This window comes from Serinus canaria, chromosome 1A, assembly GCF_022539315.1.
Source record: "Serinus canaria isolate serCan28SL12 chromosome 1A, serCan2020, whole genome shotgun sequence".
NCBI classification, from domain to species: Eukaryota; Metazoa; Chordata; class Aves; order Passeriformes; family Fringillidae; genus Serinus; species Serinus canaria.
In genome coordinates, this window is record NC_066314.1 from 2,076,245 (window position 1) to 2,089,320 (window position 13,076).

The window sequence follows — 13,076 nt, forward strand, 5'->3', positions numbered from 1 at the left end:
GTTCCAGGGGGATATTTTCAGCTTTCTCAATCAAATGATTGCCTCATTTCACATGCATTATTCCAAAAGAAGCTTTTGGTGGGATTTGAGGTTTTGCTGAAGGGCTCTGGGTGGGTTTAGTGGGCAGAGATGGGATTGGGATTGGGTTTTTCCTCCTGATACATCAAGGATTTCCTAAATAAATCCAATTCTTTGGGTTCCTTTTTGTGCACTAATGGAGCTGATTGATGGAGCAGGGGCCACTTCTGAGCATCAAAGAAATTGAAGAAAACCATTTTAGAGGGTGCAGAAATCAAGGAATATTTACTGAGGAGGATTTGGACAGGGAATCACATTCCTAACATTTGTTGGGATTGGATTTGTCCTAATTTTCTAGAAACTAAAGGTATCAACTGAAATCATCCATTTGACTGCTCTGTAATAGCACTGCTGCAATCACTCTGCTGCTTTTGCACTTGAAACCAAACTTCCTACAAATTATTGGGAATTTTTACATCAGTGGATCCAGTATTGGTCCACTGCCTTCCTAGAAAACAAAAGGAAAGAAAAAGGTGCCTGAAATATGCACATAAATTGGGGCAGATTTGATGAAGTGCCTGAAATACCAATATTACTTTGCAATTTCAAGGTTTTTCCTTACATAAAATCCTTTTAAGCACCGTGTCTTTTTATTGAAGGTTTCAATGCAGGAGGTGTTATTTTATCACTGCCTCTTTTATGGAACTTGATGGATAAATGAGGAATGATTTAGTGAGACCTGAAGATGCTCTTTTGGCACTTCTCATGTGCAGTTTAATTGCACGTGAGGATTGAGAGGACAGAGGCTCCAGTGTTGTTTAAAGAGTTGTTTAATTGGCTGTAAAAGGAGAATTAAATAAGGTTGAGCTGCTAAATTTTGTTAATGCATAAAGCCATGTGCTGCCTGTGATTGCAGGTTCCAAGTGCAAGATTAATGGATCTAATTGTGGTGTTGCTAGCAAATAGTCTGACTTTATTTTAGGCATGTCTAGAATTAGGTACCCAGTTTTAGTGCTGTAACTTGAATTTCTGCCACTTTTTAAGCTGCATCACTTCCCAGAGCAAGAAGTGGACGGTGGTTTTTATATATTTAATATTTCCTGGATTTTCCTTCCTCCACTTAATCCCTGAAATTACATCAACTGGAGCTTCATCAGTCGTTAGGGATAAATAAACCCTATTAAAAGGGGAAAAACACAAATATCCCACATGGGTGTGGATCAGAGACCTGGCAAGTCGTGTGTCTGCAGTTCCCATTGCTGCCTGCATTAAACTGATATCCCAAATATCCACGAGGAATGTTTTATCTCCACCAAAGCCCTGATTCACATTGATCAAATTGGGAATTATCAAATGCTTCATCTCTTTACCAGCCTAATTCCCATTGATCAAATCCTAAATGAGCAGGTTCAGGCAGTTCCTGCAGTCCCCAAATCACATTAGAACAACATTACAGGGCCCTGCTGCCCCTCCTGAAGCTGGAATTATCTTCCCACAGTTCCATTATAACCCCAATTATTCCATTATGAACATGGCTCTGTTCTAATGAGGAGTTTGCAGAAGAAGAGAAGAATGCAGCGTTACAGGAAGAGCTGGGCTTTGGGCAAGGATTTGAACTTTTCCTAATCAAATCCTCCCTTTGTTTTGTGGGTTTTTTCCCTTAATTTGGAGGGCTGGGAGTGGGAAATTCGGCAGCTGCAGCGGTGACATTTTATTCCCCCGTGGTGTCTGGAGCCAAGTGACATCTTCATTATTCATTTAAGAAGCAGAGAGGGCAAAGGCAGCCTAAAACAAATAAAAGAAATGTTTTTATCTTGGGTGGGTTTGGATTTCTGGTGGTGTATTTAGGATTCATAGCTGTGCAGCAGTGCTTTCCCCTAAATATCCTGCCTAAATATTCCTCTCCTGCTCTGCTGTCTTGTGCACAGCATGGAATTGCTCCTTGATGCTGGGTTTTTTTTTTTTGGGAAAAACTTCATTCCCAGCCATCCAGGGTGATGGAAACACCAAGTTCTCCTGGGGGATTGACTGATCAGTTTCCCCCAGTAATGGAGTGAATTCCCCAAAGTTTTCTTGGGCAGTGACCAAAGGATTGATGTGATCCAAAGGACGCAGCTGGAAGTGCTGGGTGTTTAATCTGAAGCACAGAATAAGTACAGAAAAAGTAGAGTTCTGTAGTTAGGTCCCAAGTCTGGGCTCCCCCACTTCTACTGTGTATGTGGGGTGTAAATTTGTGTCAAACTACTTGAGACTGTTTCTTCAAAAACTCTGTTGGTGCAGTTGCAAATAGCTCCTCCACAATTAATCTCAGAATCTCTGAGCCCCTCCAAAGGGGCTTTATTCCTTTATTGTGAATCTTTTGGGCATGACTGTCTCCATCAATTCCCATGGAATGGATGGGAATAAATGACAAATCATCAATATCCTGTCTTCCTTTAATTGGGATTTCTCTGTCACAAAGCTGGGGTTGTTAATGTTTGCTGAAAATAAAATGTAAGGCATTGTTATGATCAGAAAATCACTGAGTGGTTTGGGCTGGGAAGGACCTTAAGGATCATCCAGCTCCACCCCCTACCATGGACAGCTCCCCCATGGAGCTCTGTTTGATGCTCAGCTGTGAATATTTGAAATATTCCCAATATTTCCTGGCTATGTGAGCTGTGAAGCTGAGGAGGAGCAGTTAATTAATACCAGCAACACTTGGATATTCAGATATAATTGTCTCACAAAGCAGTGGTGCCAATTCTCTGGACACTGAGGGGGAAAAAGCAGGACAGAGAGAAAAAATCAGCTTTTTATTGATGACTTTGGATTGAGTCCAGGGAAGTGTGGCTTTATTTTCTGTCCTCGTTACCCTTCTGATGTTGGGGCACATATGGTGACTTTGGAAGGGCTCTTGCACTGCCTGTAAATTAGAAATATTGATAGATTCTTAATGCAAATATCTTCAGTCACCATCATGCTGCGCTCAGATACCTCTGGAACATTGAAAGCTGTGGAGCAGAGAGCCAGGCAAAGAATTTGTGCTTTGTTTCTCCTTGTGCAGAGCCAGACTTCCAGTTTGCACCTTACATAAAATCATTGATTCCCAAAATGGTTTGGGTTGAAGGGACCTTAAAGCTCATCCCATTCCACCCCCACCTTCCTTAGACCAAATTGCTCCAGCCTGGCCCTGAATTAAAAGCAGCTGCTTTTAAAACCTAAAGTTAAAACTACAAATTACCAGTTATTTATGAAATACCACTTACTGTTTTGTCAATAACAGAAAATAGGAAGCTACAAAAAATCCTGCAGGCTTTGTGCCTTTGGTTCAGCTATTTTTGCTCAGCCAAGGGCAGTGAGCTCTGCACTCCTGAATTAATGTTTTCTTTTACAAATACAGCAAAAACAGGTGGTGCTTTGGCAGAGACAATCACTGCAGGGTTGTTTACCCTGATGATGCTGTTGCTGGTGGTATCCTTGATTTTTTTGTCACATGGATGATGGTCCCAGGTTCCTCCTGAGAGTGTCGAGGTGTTTCTGGGGCTGGGGTCTTCAAAGAGACACGAGCAGTTGTTGGTTGCTGTAAAGTTGGTTATTGCATGAATGCATCAGTCTGAAAGGCAGAGAGTTCCAGGTGCTAAAGTCCAGAGTGAGAGCCTGAGAGGAGACATGCAGGACTTCAGGAGGCTCTTCACAATGCAGTTTATTGTATCCAAAATGCAGTTTATTGTCATCCAAAATGCAGTTTATTGTACACAAAATGCAGTTTATTGTATCCAAAATGCATTTATTGTACCCAAGATGTCCCAGCAGCCCAGGGCCGTGGGTGTCAGAGCTGTGCCCACAGCTCTCAGCTCCAGCTGCAGGCAGGCCTGGAGACCCTCTGGGTTTGGTTACATTGAATTTTATACTTTTCTTTGCTGAGCACCTTCATACAGCAGAACCAATCTATACCTTAACTCTTACCTATAGCCTGTCTAACTCCTGTCATTACCATTTTAGGGTCAATGCCATCCAATCACATCAGTTTGCATGGCACAGTTTAAGCTTGAAGTTGTTTTTCAGTTTTTTCTTGCAGTGGAAAATTCTTAGACCTTTTTTCTACTTGCCACATGGACATGTCTTGTTTGCCTGTGCTCTCTTCCTGCTGGGTACAAACATCTTTTTGTGGTCAGCTCATCCTTTGCTCATAAAAGTCATGAAACTTCTTTCCAACTCAACTCAACCTTTGCTTTCTTAGTTGTCCAGCAAGACTGGCTGAGCAAACCTCAATTCACACATCTACTGTTCTTCTACATCAAAACTTGCTCCCACCTCTGTTTCACTCTCCAGTTCTCCATTCAGAGATCTCTCTGCCAAGCACACCTATCTGTGGAACTCTCTTGGCAAACTTTCATCCTTCCCAACAGTCCCTGCTGAAGCTTTCTGGCATGGAGTCCCAGGCTGGAGCAGCAGCTGCAGGGCTGCAGGGCTGCAGGGCTGCTCTCTGGTATGCAGTGCCAGGTTCTGTGCAGGACCAGCAGCAGCACAACAATTGTTCCCTGGCACAGAGTCCAACATCCCCAGCAGCAGCAGCAGGGACCACAGCCCTTTTTTCTTCTTTTTTCTTTTTGTTGTTCTTCCTTCCTTCTCTTCTTCTCGTTGTGGTTGTTGTTTCTTGCCCCCCATTTTATTCATAAAACATCCAGTCAGAAAAAAACACAATTTTCTAAAACATTCTTTCTGAACCAACCTGAACTTGGTTCTAATGTGGGAAAGTAGTACAAAAGTAGTGTCTGTTCTTACCTAAAAAACTACACTTATAATATTATCTATTTATGCAAATATTCTGTTTTCTTACTTAAAATTTGCATGTATAAGTTTATCTAGCCACATGAATAGTTTTATCTATTTACACATACAGTTCTGTCTGTTCTAGAGGTGCAAGCAAAATTCTGCTATGATTTTGTTATGTTTGGAGCCAAGTTACTGAACTTTAAACTAGGCTTTAGGGCCTTTACTAGCTCACAGTTTCTACTAACTTAAAACTATGACTTACACTTAAAACTTAAACCTACGCTTCTACTTCATATCTGTGTGGCTTAATATCTCTTAATTTCTCTAAAGGCTTTAGTTCAACCCCTGCATTCATCTCTCTCTCTGAGGAGCTCAGGGAGGTTTGCCTTCCAACAAGAGAGGTGGGAGCTGTCTGTAAGGGATGCTGGGAATTAAAGAATTCAGTCCCATGGCTCAGCTCAGCCTTTCTTAGCCACAGAGGTCCCCAAAGGTCTCATTCCTTTTTCTGCTCTTGCACCTCCTCACACACAGCTGTGCTGCCACCAGGAGAGGTTTGGAAGTGCTTCAAGCAGAGGTGTGTGATCTCAAACCCATTTCACTCCCCAAGCCAGGTGCAGGTGCAGTTTTCCAGCATGGAAGTGATGCTGTCACCCCTGTTAGCTTGAAACCAGCCCAGATTCTGAGTGCACAGAGCAGCTGGGAAGAGACACTGGGGAAGAGACTTCAATAAATCTTTCAGCCTCTTGTTTATCTGCACATCCCAAACCCTGTTCCTTTGGAATAAACTCTTTTCTTTGCTCAGTTCTTTCAGTCAGGGCTTGGATTCACCTGAGGGCTGCAGGAGCAGAGCTCACTCAAGAATTCTCTTGGACTTTGTTCTGCTTTGCACAAGAGGTTGTGCTTTGACCCAGGGACCTTAAAATCACCCAGTTCCAGTTTAAAGAGTGGATTTTGGTGGGCTGAGGGCTACAGGAGCAGAGCTCACTCAAGAATTCTCTTGGACTTTCTGCTTCTTTGAGATTTTGCTTTGACCCAGGGACCTTAAAAATCACCAGTTCCAGTTCAAAGAGGGTGTTGGTGGGCTGGGGGCTACAGGAGCAGAGCTGAGGGCTCCACAGGAGCAGAGCTCACTCAAGAATTCTCTTGGACTTTCTGCTTTGTACAAGAGCTTGTGCTTTGACCCAGAGACCCTTAAAATCACCCAGTTCCAGTTTAAAGAGTGGATTTTGGTGGGCTGAAGACTACAAGAGCAGAGCTCACTCAAGAATTCTCTTGGACTTTGTTCTGCTTTGTACAAGAGGTTGTGTTTTGACCCAGGGACCCTTAAAATCACCCAGTTCCAAAGAGTGGATTTTGGTGGGCTGAGGGCTACAGGAGCAGAGCTCACTCAAGAATTCTCTTGGACTTTGTTCTGCTTTGCACAAGAGGTTGTGCTTTGACCCAGGGACCTTAATAATCACCCAGTTCCAGTTTAAAGAGTGGATTTTGGTGGGCTGAGGGCTACAGGAGCAGAGCTCACTCAAGAATTCTCTTGGACTTTCTGCTTCTTTGAGATTTTGCTTTGACCCAGGGACTGTTAAAAATCACCAGTTCCAGTTTAAAGAGAGGATTTTGGTGGGCAGCAGCTCCCCTGTCTCCTTGCTCCTCTAAAGAAATCAGAGAATCCTTTGGCCCTTCTCCAGTGATCCTTTGGAATCCCAGAATTCCCTCTGTGCTGTGTTTCCCTGTGATTGTCCCTTTGGGTTTCCCTGCAGCCACTCAGGTGTTTAACTTGGTTCCTCTGATCAGTGCAGTCCATGAGGAGCAAGGGCTGGATAAAACATGAGCTGTGCATTGGAGCTGGATGCAGATCCCTTCAGAACAAAGGGGAGCCTGTGCAATAGCTGTGTTTGTCTTTCACTGGCAATCTGGGCATGGGGATGTGATTTCCTTGATGTCTCTGAGCTCTGATGGGAAATTTAAACGTGCTTGTTTGGTCAGGAGGCAGCATTGAAGCTCTGACAGTGTTTTTTGAGAGTTACATTAACTTTTAAAATCCATTATTCAAAATTTAGCACATTAATAAAGAGGGCAAGTCAGTTCTTTCCATCTTTGGCATAATCTTTTTTTTCCCCCTTTCTAGAAATCATGGATACATTCATTAAATCTCCCCTCAGGCTATCCCAGCTTTTCCCACTGTGAGATTCTTTACTCTCTGTAATGGAAAAAGCAATCTTAAAATTAATGTCTATAAAGCACCAAGTCAGGAGTAGGATTTTTTATTAAGTTTTCTATGAGTTAATATGTAAAATAAAATATTTTTTGGGGAGGGGGGGCATGTAGAACAGGATAATTATTGTAGGATATTTTTGTGGGGAGATAACTGAGTAGGATGGAGTGGGATAACTGTGAGAGAAAACAATCTTAAAATTAAAAAAGCAATCTTAAAATGGAGAAAGCAATCTAAAAATTAATGTTTGTAAAGCACCAAGTCAGGAGTAGGATTTTTTAAAAAATTTTCTATGAATTAATAGAATTATTTTAAATTAACTGTGTAGGATAGAGTGGGATAACTGAGTAGGATATTGTGGGATAACTCTGTGAGAAAGCAATCTTAAAATTAAGAAAGCAAAATGGAGAAAGCAATCTTAAAATTAAGAAAGCAGTCTTAAAATTAATGTTTGTAAAGCACCAAGTCAGGAGTAGGATTATTTAAAAAATTTTCTATGAATTAATAGAATTATTTTAAATTAACTGTGTAGGATGGAGTGAGAACACTGAGTAGGAGATTGTGGGATAACTCTGAGGGAAAATTTGCCTGTGGAAGGGGAGTTGGAACTGGATGAACTTGATGATCTTTGTGGTCTTTTCCAAGCTGAACCACTCTGTGATTTTATGGTCTTCAGGTCCTTTCCATGTTCAGAAGATCCTTTTCCTATTCAGGGTGGATGTGATGGAAAGAAAAATGTGTTCAGCCACTGCTGCTTTTCTGCATTTTCTCCATTTTCTGCATTTTCTGCATTTTCTGCATTTTCTGCATTTTCTGCATCTCCATTTCCAAGCTTTTTCTGCTTACAGAGAAACCCAAACTCATTTGAAAGACATCCCTGTGAAAGAAGCAAATAAAACTCTGCCCTCACACCTCGGTGGCCTCCAGTGGGATTGGTTCTGATTCTCCTTTGGGGATGTATAAATGGATTATTTATTTATAAATATTGGTGCTGGGAGTCAGCCCATGGCTGGGAGAATTCCTGGATGCCCTCGTTGGGACCATCCCTGCTCTGGCTGCAGGTTTGGGAGCTGCCCCTGAGGAATGAGCAGCTCCTCCTGGTGTGTTTGCCATTCCAGGGCACATCTGGCTGCCTCCTCCTCCCCAGGTGGATTCCAAACAAGGAATAAAGCCTCTTGATTGAATGCCTTGTCCTTGGTTGGGATTTCCTCTGAACACCAGTCCCAGATTTCCCAATTCCAGCATTAAAGCTGGGAGGTTCAAGCCCACAGCAGCTCCTTTTTAGGATTAATTTGTTCTGTATTTCCTAATCTTTTGTGGCTGGGATTTACAAATACCTTTTCTAAGGATGTTTTTAATAAGGCCAAGCCATCTGTAGGATCAAATCCTACAAATCTCACTTGGGAGCCTCCAGCTCCTGCCTTTGGGGAAGGGGGAATGTTTCCCAGAGCTGCTGGTGGGATTTTTTTAAGGAGAATTCACCTTTTCTGGGTGCAGGGTGAAGAATGAATTACCAGTTATCTCTGTTACCACTTGACATGTGGTTCCCCTCTTTTATTTTCATCTCCTTTTTAGTAGTGTTGGAAAATCGGGGACAAAAATACACCAGAGCCATTCTGCTAGGACTGCACCTGAGGGAAATCACAGTTTAAAGGCAGAGTGGGCAGTAAATATTTGGGGAAATAATCTCAAATCATGGGGGTGGTTGCAAAGGGGCTGTCAGACTCTGCAAATAAGGTTTGTAAATGAGAATTTAGGTTTCTTTCAAATGGTTAAATCACAGGATCACAGAATGGGTTGGGTTGGAAGGGTCCTTAAAGCCCATCCAGTGCCACCCCTGCCATGGCAGGGCCACCTCCCAGTGTCCCAGGCTGCTCCAGCCCAGGCAGGAATTCCTCATTGCCCAGATCCCATCCATGCCTGCCCTCTGGCACTGGGAGCCATTCCCTGGCTCCTGTCCCTCCATCCCTTGTCCCCAGTCCCTCTGCAGCTCTCCTGGAGCCCCTGCAGGCCCTGGAAAATACAAATTGACACGGATCAGCTCCTCCTTCTCCTCCTTCTGAGGGTGTGGGTGCCACTGCAATAAGTTTATCACTTCTGTCAGATTTTCAGTTCAGTGCCTGAATATAAAACCCCTCAGTCCCACAGATCTGAGCTAAAAGAAACCCTGATCATTTCCCCCTCTAACTGCAGTTCCCTGAACACGACCCACGTTTTCCTGGGGTCTCTGTTTTGTTTGTTGTAGCACAATGCACATTTTTCAAGCTGGAAAGGGAATAATTCCATCCTGCATGGACAGAAATGAGCAAAGCAGTTATTCCTTTCAAACTTCCCTTGCCACTTAGCGTGGCTCCCACTTGCAAGGCATTTAGGAGCTCCATTAAGCCCCTGGGTTTGCTCCTGTGCATGCATTAGGAGCAGAGCTGGGGTAATATGGAACAGATTTGCTGTATCATGGACACATTTATGAAGATTGATAACAGCCAGGGCTTGGTGTTAACTTTTATTTTCAAACAGGCTGCAGGAGAAACTGCCTGGTATTGCTTTGAGGCTTTGATTTATGGAAAGGTTTGCTGCATGAAAAAGACATCCCATAAAGCAGCTCTGCTGGCAGGAGCATTATAAAGTAGGGTTGTGAGTAGAGCAAACAATAACTAACTGTAATTATGTTCATTATTGTCTCTCTGAACTCCCTGTACCTTTTAGGGGGGGTTTTGCACTTATTCCCTCCACAGCTTTTAAGTGGACTCACCTTTCCCATTGAGTGGGATGAAGGTGAGAAAATCCTGCTGGTTTCTAGTGGCAGCACCCCCAAAGAGGCTTTTATTGTTTGTATGGAATGAAAGAGGTCACTGAAATTATACCTGCTTGCACAAATGATGCCAGGAGGAGGAGGAGGAGGAAAGGTCTGTGGTAAAAAATGCTGTTTCTCTTACAATTCCCATCAGGGATTCATTTTCCCCTAAATTATGACTGCTCTGTGAGGATTATTTCAGACTGTTGCATTCTAAGCCCCTTCAAAACAAATCCAAAAATCCCAACGTGATGGCAAAGATCACCAGATTTCAGAAGTGTTTTCCTTCTCTCAAACCATCCTTTGTGACAAGATGAGCCTCAGGAGCAGCAGGATGAATTCTTCACTCAGCAGCAATTAGCAGAAAACTTTAGTGAGAACCAGTTGAAATCAAGGGGCACGACCTGACTGGGAGAAATGTGAGTGGTTAATCTAAAGTTTGTCAAACTTGAGCAGCTTTTACTTAAAAGCATTTCTGTACCAAACCACCTGAAGACCTTGCAAAGAGAAATGGGAGCTTGGAAATGGTGCTGAGGTTATAAAACACAGGGATGACTTTCTTGGAGCTGAGTGAAGTTCTGTTGAATAAGCCAGTGTCTAATTTAATGGTGACAGCACAGGGAGGGGGTGAGGAGAGACCTTTGAAAGGTTTTGTGAGCTGGCACTGAGGTTTCCATCTCTACCTCAGACTGTTCCCCTGGTGCCCTCACAGATCCAGGGAATGCTTTGGGTTGGAAGAGACATTCCAGGGACACCTCCCAGTGTCCCAGGCTGCTCCAGCCCCAGTGTCCAACCTGGCCTTGGACATTCCAGGGATGCAGGGGCAGCCCCAGCTGCTGTGAGGGGCTGGGAGCACAAACCCTGCGAGGAGCCCCTGGGGGAGCTGGGGGTGCTCAGCCTGCAGCAAAGGAGACTCAGGGCTGCCCCCAGCCCTCCCTGCACTCCTGAAAGGTGCCTGTGCCCAGCTGGGCTGGGCTCTGTCTCCAGCAGCACTGACACAGCCAGAGCTCACAGCCCCGAGCTGGGCCAGGGCAAATCCAGGCTGGAGAGCAGGAAAAAGCTTTTCCAGCAAGGGGGAGAAAGTTCTGCCATGGCTGCCCGGGGAGGGGGTGCAGTGCCCATCCCTGGGGGTGTTTGACCAGCCTGGATGTGGCACTGGGTGCCAGGCTCTGGCTGAGCCCTTGGGGCTGGCCTGGACTCTGTGACATTGAAGGTCTCTCCCAACCCAGGGGTTCTGTGAATGCTCTGGCAGTTCCAGCCCAGGCAGGAATTCCTCATTGCCCAGATCCCATCCATGCCTGCCCTCTGGCACTGGGAGCCATTCCCTGGCTCCTGTCCCTGCAGGCCTTGTCCCCAGTCCCTCTGCAGCTCTCCTGGAGCCCCTGCAGGCCCTGGAATGTGCTGGAAGCTCTCCCTGGAGCCTTCTCCTCTCCAGGTGAGCACCCCCAGCTCTGGGCAGGGTCTCCAGCCCTGGGAACATCTTTGTTCTCATGTCTTACAACAGCCTGAGGGAAACACCCACTAACAGGTGGTGAAAAATTACTTGAAAAATAATTTAAATAATGAGAATAATGAAAAAAAAAAAAAAAAAGTGGGTGTGGTCGTTTACAGATCACCCCTCCAGCTCTAATTCCTGACCTGGTCCTGGTATGGGGAACATTTTCCTTTCAGGGGTGCCACAAAGGATGTTGAGGGCATTTTGTTTTAATGTTTCTGTAACAGATTGTATAATTTTATTAAAAATAATATTATTTTATTATTTATTATTAAAATTACATTTATTATTTTTATTATTAAAATTATTTTATTATTACCATTATTATAATTTTAAAAAATATTAACTATAAACTATCATGCCTTAAAGAAAATAACTCCACCATTAAACACTACTATACCAAACAGTACTATTTCATTTTTATTATTAAAAATAAATGTATTTTTAATTATTATTAAAAATGAAGGTTAATGATGAACTATCATATTTTAATAAAATAACTTCACCATTAAACACTACTATACCAAACATGTTAAAACTCCAGTACAAACTGGAATCCAGAACAGCAATTACACACCCCTATTAACATTACCAATACATTTTTCTCTATCCCTTTAACAGCAAAATACAAACCTCACTTCACTTTCACCTAAAAAAACAAACAGTACACCTAAACCAACTACCCCAAACCCAAAACCACAACCCCACCATCTACCACAAACTAATCCAAAGTTCATTAATCAAAAGTAAAACTCCAAAACATCCACAATGCATCAATAACATCGTTGTGTAGAGAAACACAACAAGATTTTTTAAAAAAAAGAAAAAATCATCCAGCTCTCCTAAGGCTGAGATATATTTAGAGCAAGGTGCAGTGGCCAGTGGTTCTCAGCACCCTCTCAGTGGGATTTTGCTCTTTGTTGGGGTTGATGACATTTGATTGTTGACTCATTTGATTGATGAATTTGTTGTCACAGCCCGGCTGATTCCCTTTTTTAAAAGAGTGGCTGGGCCTCATCCCAGCCCAAGATTTGTAGAACCACACGTGGCCTTTGTGGGGTGAATCCAGGCCTGTTTTCTTAAATAACTTCATGGCCAAATGAAAAATTGGCATTTATTTTGCTTTCTCTTAAGATTGCCACCTTCAGTTCCCTCGAGTAATCGCCACCCACGCCAGCGGCCAGCCTTGAAGTGTTTAACTGGTGATTGCTTTTTCTGGATGCTGCTTCTGCCCATAATATCTTTGATTTTTGTGGTCACTTAACAGAGGTTTGGGGCCTTTTATAGCTGAAGAGAATAGTTAAATATATATTGCTCTGGAGAGTAATATTTGGATAATAATGTGCCACGAGTGAGTGTCTTGTGGTGCTTTGTGTTGAGTGCTGTAGTTGACCTTTGCTAGAGAGGAAAAAAGTGCCTGCTTGTTAGAAAACATTATTTAGCACCTTTAGAAAGGTAAAACTGCTTGGTTTTGGCTGGTTTTTTTTTTTTTTTTTTAGTGTGAGGCTCAGTGAAGATTTTATCACCAGGGTTTGTTTGGGGATGATGGTGTGATGTCAGGCCTTTACAAAGCCTGCAGTGAGGTGCAGCTCTTAGGAAATAAGTGGCAGTAATAAATCCACAATGTGCTTTGCTGTCCTGCATTTGGTTTATGCTGCTCATTTGGATCTGTCTGGGGTTTTTTTGTGTGTCTGTGTGCTTTGCACACACAGTGATGTAAAGTTACTGTGGAAAATTTAATGCAGGGACTGGGATAACACTAAAATAGATAATTCAGGTGGGTGAAACTCTGTCTTTTTTGC

General features: G+C 43.2%; 1 protein-coding gene across 1 annotated transcript in view; it reads left to right on the forward strand.

The window, feature by feature from the left end:
• Positions 1-13,076, forward strand: part of CHCHD3 (coiled-coil-helix-coiled-coil-helix domain containing 3) — a 142,754-nt gene that overhangs the window by 115,057 nt on the left and 14,621 nt on the right. The window lies entirely within an intron of this gene.